This window comes from Cajanus cajan, chromosome 6 (assembly GCF_000230855.2).
Source record: "Cajanus cajan strain Asha chromosome 6, NIPB_CcT2T_4, whole genome shotgun sequence".
Taxonomy (NCBI): Eukaryota; Viridiplantae; Streptophyta; class Magnoliopsida; order Fabales; family Fabaceae; genus Cajanus; species Cajanus cajan.
The window spans coordinates 49,821,965-49,829,742 of NC_138522.1; the positions used below are offsets into that span (position 1 = coordinate 49,821,965).

General features: G+C 28.0%; 1 pseudogene; it reads right to left on the minus strand.

Moving 5' to 3' along the window:
* Window positions 1-433: 433 nt before the first annotated feature.
* On the minus strand, window positions 434-1,805 carry LOC109791370 (uncharacterized; annotated as a pseudogene).
* Between the last annotated feature and the right edge of the window lie 5,973 nt (window positions 1,806-7,778).

Sequence of the window (7,778 nt, forward strand, 5' to 3'; positions counted from 1 at the left end):
CAGATAAAGTAATGATATTTTTGCAGGTATAATATTTTTTCACAACTCTTTCTTTAGATGATAAAACAAGAAAAATACTTGTGTTAACACATCTTCTGGCCCTAACTTCCTTTTTCCCAAACAAGTATAATTTACCCGAAAAAGTGATTCAAGAAGATATGTATGCAAACCAAAGATCATTTTGAAAATACGTTACGTTTTCCAGCTGTTATTACAATAAACTACTACTGTTTAAATCTATGATGAGGGAATGAAAAAGACAGACCCTAGATAATATCATATAGAAATCCCTAACAATGAAGAAAGAGCACAAATAGAGTAATTAAGTTATATATTGTACGCTTAATTTATACATGATAAACATATAAATTCCCAAATGTTCTTAAAGCTGCTTGCCCTTTTTATATCCACATGCAATTACTTAGAACACATAAAATTAACTATTTTACATTGTTATACTTTGTGCACAGCAAAATTAAGCACTACAGCTACAAATATATCCACTCAGATTTAATTTTACAGAGAAATTAATTATAAAAAAAAAAGGAGAAGGAATACATCAAAGATCAATAGCTGTACGTATCTGTACTTAGGTATAAATATATACTTGAACCAGTATACACGAAACAACCTATAAAGTACATATATTTTATTTCCATGATGAGGAACACATATGGATGCTAGATGGTAGCTCGTGCCAATCTACAGAATAGATAGCACTAGAAAAGCCTTAATTGTCACACTGTGTAAGGGATTTATAGTCTGCCATAGCCTGCGTCACACTTGAAGCCACTTCCATGTCCTTCCTTTGTTATTGTTATTTAGAAACAACACCATATATATATATATACACACAAAAAGACCAAGTTTGTGTTTTTTATTCTATATATGTAGGCTGGGAAGTAATTACTAGGTATATATAATAAATAATATGGCAAGGAGGGACTCAAAAGTTCCAATTCCAAAGGAATGATTGGTGAGAAAAAGGATCATCATCATGATAATGATCATGACCAGGGTCAATAAATCCTTGGGTACTCTCGAAAGGGGGTGGGGGTATAGTGGAATACAATAACTCACCTGAGTGCATGTTGTCTAGCTCCGAGTAGAGATCATAGTCGGAGACAACAGGAACGACCTCATTGGAGTAATCAAAGACGTTCAAGAATGTCCAATCCATTATGTCCCCATGGTCCACTTGCACCGTTCCATCACACTCATACATAGTAGTAGAACATGAGGAGGTAGTGGTGGGGGTATTATAAGTACTACTACTCTCTTCAGGTTAAGATATTTTGGATCCAAGTGATGAACTAGCACCACAACCATCACTACGTTCTTGATTCATATTATTATCAAGAGGCTTTGGTAGCAGTGGGTCCTGGTTTGCAAACTTAGCAGCAACCTCTTGAATCTCTTGTGGGGTGAGAGGCACAGCCACATTGATTTCCATGTTGCAAGGTGTGTTGGGGAAGTTGAAGCTGGCGTGGCGTCCACGTAGACAGTAAAGTGCAGCATCGAAGGCTCGTGCAGCCTTTTCAGGTGAGTCATAAGACCCTAGCCATATGCGTTCACGGCTATTCGGAAGCCTAATTTCAGAAACCCACTTCCCCCACTTTCTCAATCTGACCCCTTTGTATGCCTTGTTCTTATTTTCATTAACACTAGAAGATGGACTAGTGTTAGAATCACTACCACCATCCATGGCATGCTTCTCCATGTCCATGTCTATACATCTATATGTGTTTAATTGTGTCTCTCAATGAATGGAATTGGCGGCGTTAAAAGAGGACGAGCAAGTGTTGTTATATATATAATAAGGTTGTGTGGTGTACGAGGAAAGTTAAGTAATGGGTTTGGATTTGGATTTTGATTTTGATTTGAAGCTAGGTCTAAGTTCTAAAACGTGTTGATCGCAAGAAGCGTAAAAGGAGTGTCAGAGCACCTTGCCTTGGGATGATAACAGTGCATCATGTATTGTATGAGACGCGGTAGGGCCAACTTTTACTTTATTGTACTAGTCTGATCGAATAATAATAATTATAATAAAAATATTCAGAGCACGTTGGGGATATCGTAGAGTATGACGTTGACAATAAGTTAACATGGCTCTACTTCTTTGGGTTTTGAGCTCATGTCTCTTTGGTGGTGGGCCACACACTTGACACAATCACACTGCCACTTCCCATTACAGGATTTAATTAACTTCAACCTCTAATTAATATTATGCCAATATATTCACTAGCCTAGAATTTCTGTTTTGTTAACGTGCCATTTATCCATTATCTATACGATCACTATATCAATGGCGGCTACAATCCATTTTGTTCTTCGGTTATGATTAAACAAAAGTTTGAACCAACTCACCATAGGATAGAGTAGTAGTTATTTTTATGATGATAGTGAACTTGAGGATGTAAATTAAAATTTTCAGGGTCGTGCATGGAATTAGGTCTTCTTAATTTCAGGTAACACGTGTACACCAATGATGCAGAGATTTTAAATCACAAGAAAGTGAATTCTGGTCCTTAATGACAAGAGACTCGGAAATGCATGGGAAGTGAAAGTGATAACATCAAAAACTTTTGATCTATTATTATAAAATTTACTCATATTACACATAGATATATTGATTTTGTGACTTGTATATTGGTCGGTTCAAAAACATTGAGGGCATATTAGTACTTCTCCGTTGACATAAACAGGTAGAAAGAGTCAATAATATTTATAAAAGAAAAAAAAAAAAAAAAAAAAAAACTGGATCCGTATGCTTTCAAACAATCACGGGAGCTTATGGACTCGTTGTCTATTTTGATGACCTATATCTTTTTTATGGCACCACTTTCGGAGCGTGCTCTTAATACAAATATTTGACCCGTCTAAAAAATTACGAAAGCTGGACTAACTAATGTTTAAGAACTTATTAAAAAAATGATATTGATAAAAAGCAAAAAAAAAATAATTAAAAAAAACTTAAATTACTTAAAGGAATTTTTGCTTAATTAATTGTTTGCTTTGGAAAGGAGCTCATGACATCGTCTCTCTTTCAATCTCTCTTCCAAACACATCACTTTTTTATTGAACAAACTAATTAAGAAGTTAGGTAATGATTGTTATTCATAAGGGCATTTGTCCCGAGTTTATAATAGCCTTACATATAGAGTGAGCTCGGCTCTAATGAGCAAAGACTTCACAAAATATTTAAGGTACGTATCACAAAAAGTACGGAACCTCCTACAGAGATTTTGAATATTTAAATGATTATAAGCATTGATTATTTTCAACAATATTAAATTAACACAATTTTTTATAATCAAATACTCGATGACTTTCTCGATAACTAATTTTTATTAGAAAATCTAACTAACATATTTAATAATAATAAAATTTAATCACATTTTTTTCTATTGAGCAGTGAAGTGATTCGGTACTTTGTGATATTCAACTATTACGTCCTTTTCAAATGTGATAGAATAAATAATAAAGAAAAATGTTATTATAATAATATGTCTAAAGACATATTTATTGGAAAAATGGAGATGAGAGTCACCCTTTTATAAAAGATTACATTATTGTTAAACTCATCCTTTTATATAATGAGTCACAACTATTAAATACTCTTTTATGAAGAATTGTAATAGTTGTATCTATCATAGTTTTATCCAAATATATTGATTATGCTATTCAAATGCATTTATCATATCATGTCTAATATCTACTAATCATAAGATAGAACACATTAAAATATCATTAAACGTAATAACTTTATAAATTATGTAAGAGTTTTATCATTTTCTCTTCTTTCCTTTTTCTCTTTCTTTTTCTCATTCTCATTCTAATTTTGATCAATGCAGTGGTCAACACTAGTACGCATTTAATTATGCTATTTTTTCCCCTATAAATTTGTTATATATTTGAGAGAGAGAGGGAACAAGTTATTCAATATGTATAGTGTTTAATAATTTTATAAATAATGTATTTTTTATTTATAAAACCATTAAATTATAAATATATCCACCATCTTAATTGTTTATATCAAATATAAAATAAATTGAATAACAATATAAGTAAAAATAAATATAAATAGTTCTTATTTTCATATGCTTTTAAGTACATATCACAATTAATTTATATGGACATATCAATGAAATATCAAATATTTTTGAATTGATAACAAATTTATAAATATGGCTTTTATTATATATAAAAAAATTAATTTAACAGTAGATTTTGTAATATAATCATTTAGTATCAAATATTCTCATAACATTGTGAGTTTTGATGTTTTAAATTTATTATAAGATTAGTTGATTATTGATGATAATGTTGTTTTAAAATTTTAAGAGTATCTGCAGCGTGAGTTGCTTATAAGCAACCCACTGTACCACATCAACTCTTTTCCTCTCTTTTTCTTAAGCAACAGTGCTTCTACAAGCAATTTTATTAAAATTTAAGCAACCCATTTTAGTACCTAAAAAATGAAAAGAGCTAATGTGACACAGTGGGTTGCTTATAAGCAACTCACGCCGTAGATGCTCTAAGGGCCTAGGAGCTCTTGAGAGTTAAGTTATTCCCAAGTTAGTTTTACTTAAAATTAGCCGAGTCAATTAGAATAAGATATATAAGATTTTTCTTAAGACGTGAATTTCATAAATTTATATTTTAAGGAAAACTAGAGAGAAGCTACAGAGAAAGTCTCTGAAACTCATGAGTTTCTTATTCCTTATTCATCTTCTACTCGTCCTGTAGTTGATTGAATGAGTTGACTGTTAATTCAAAGCTTGCGAAGCCAAGAATCTTAAGACTTATATACTTTTTAATTGATTATTTTGGATTACTATATATTTCTCTATGTTTATAGGTGTGTATAAAATATGATGTAGTTTATAGAGGGAAACATTTATAAATTATATGAGTTAATTTCTCTATATTCCTATATATATTATTTATCTATGAAATTGTTTCTATATTAATTTTAAGTAATTGCAATTTTTTTCTATTACTAATTGGACTGTTAAAATAATAACCTGACATGTCGTTAGAATTTTTGTCTCATTATTTATGCATGGATTACTATATATTTCTCTATGTTTATAGGCCTGTCTGACCATTAAATATCTTCAAAAATGTTTTTACCCCTAAAGAGACTATTCGATCAAGTTGAAGACATTCTATGATTTCTTAAAATTAAAATTGTCATAATTAATAACAAATGTTTGAAAATCTAGAACCGACCAAAAAGTGAATCAGTTGCTGTGCTTCAACTACCGCCTACCAACATAATTAACCGGCCGGACAAATTAAATCAAAGTTCGATATTATTATCCTTTTGATATATAATTATCTCTTTAATATACTTTTTATATATTCTAATTTAAATTTTACAACATGGTAAATAATATTTGTTGCATCAAACGCTTATTGCTAGATTAAAAGTTATAATTAGGGACAATAATAATATAAAAAAACTCTATCCGCAAATAATACTCATTACAGATTGAAAATAACCGCTTAATAGATGCATGCAAATAAAAGTAATGAATTTTTTTATCTACTTGCTTATTAAATAGAGTACGAGTGAGCATCAATGTACATGTGGTTGAGGACACTTTTAATTTGAAATTACTTTAATTTTTTTCTTCTTTTACATATATAGTAGTACTTGGACACTTGTAATTTAAAAATATTACTTTAATGTTTTTACATATATAATAGTACTTTTAGTTACAATTTCGCACTCAAATAGAAAATTAAATGGTAATCATTAAGTAAAAAAATATAAGTATCTAATCACTTTTATTAACAACTTTCAATTTACTTTAATAAATCTAATAATATATAATAGGTTATTTTAATATAAATATATACATTTTAAATTATTTACTTTCAGAATATAAGTATACTTTTTTCAAAAAAATTCTTACAAATATATGTTTAAAAATTACTTTTTTGTTTATATTTGAACAAACATCCATAAATACATGTGATGCCCCGTATATTCATGAAATCCATGGACTGTGCTTTTATGGATATACATATATGTAGAGAACAAATTTTCTTTTAACATTTTTATCCCTAATTATAATTAATGGTTAGGATGTGACTTTATTTTTTTAAAAGATTATGATAACTGTATCCAACTTTAAGAGTTACACTCATTACAGACACTATAGGATGTGATATTATGTTTACCAAATAGAGTACTGATACTAATAATCAAATAAAGCCTTAAATGTTCATTTAATTATGAAAAATATAATATCATTAATTAGTCAAACTCGGAAACTTTATTTAAGTACATTCAGTGACAATTTTCTTTTTGGTACATCCGTATTTTATATTGACAATTTAATTAAGTTTGAATTTATCCCTACTTGAAAAAAAACTCGTTAGTACTATCATTCCATGTGTGAACATTTACATATAATCTATAATTATTAATAATAAAAATGATATCAATTTTTTTAGTTTCAATTTTATCTTTAAATTACTCTTTTATAAATTATTTATATATTTTTAAATAGCTATCAAACTCTAATTTTTTTAAAAAAATTTAAACGAGATAGACACATTAAAAAAAGTTTTCATTTACTATTCAGTATTTTGTGAACATTACCTTCGTCAATTTAACCGATGCATTTTGGATTTTTATTTTTATATATTAATAAGTATGCAAAACTTTGTACAATTTAAAATATCGTTGACATCCATTAACTAATTAAATTTATTGTATATTTTTAAAATAAAAATAAATGTAAACTATAATGAATCATAAGAAAAATGTGAATTATAAGATTTAATGCAATATTTTTTGTATATTATTAACCAATAAAAAATATTTTATATAATTTTAAAAATAATTATTATAAAAATTAATAAACTTACACTACATAGTAATTTGTGATTAAATTACAACGTAAAAGACATTTATAATTAGTGTATATATTATTTATTCTGATTAAAGTTATTAATTCATAGTATTTTTTTTATCAACAATTTAATTTTTATAGACAATGTCTCACCAAGATAAAGCTAAGGACAACATTAATTAATTTGTTTTAATTTAATCAGTATAACTATATAACATTATATTTTGTAATGATAATTTAACAAACTTTTAAATAGATAAAAAAGACAATTATCAGACATTGATCAACAAGATAATTTTTTATAAACTTCTCTATTAACATTATAATAATATTTTGTATATCAACTGGGTAAGGCATTATATTTATTACAGTTTAACTATTATGCAGCAAAAAAGAATAAACAACAATCTAAGATTATCATGCAATAAATTATCATGTAAAATATATTTATATAAGTTAGAAAATAAACAATTAGAAATAAAACTCCTACATACATATCCTTTACAAATATATCTATACAATTATATCAATTGTATGACTATATGTAAAATAAGTCCTCCTCGTCGATCAAGTACTAAACATCACTTGACTACATTAAAGTAACCCTAAAATATGAGTCACATCAGCATGACTCACCACCAAAATATCTAAGCGAATGTTGTTAATTTTGACCTACTCTCATACTAAATATAATCATCATAATTCTAACCACAAAGAAAATATAAGATAAACTTGTGAAAAGAATCATCATATTACACAAATGAACAACTCAACATTTTCAACATATTAAACTTCATATATATACAACATACAACTTCTTTACCAACAACATATATTATACAACTTAATCAACTTTAGCACATTCAGCACAACACATAATTATATCTAATGCATTGTCACACATATCAA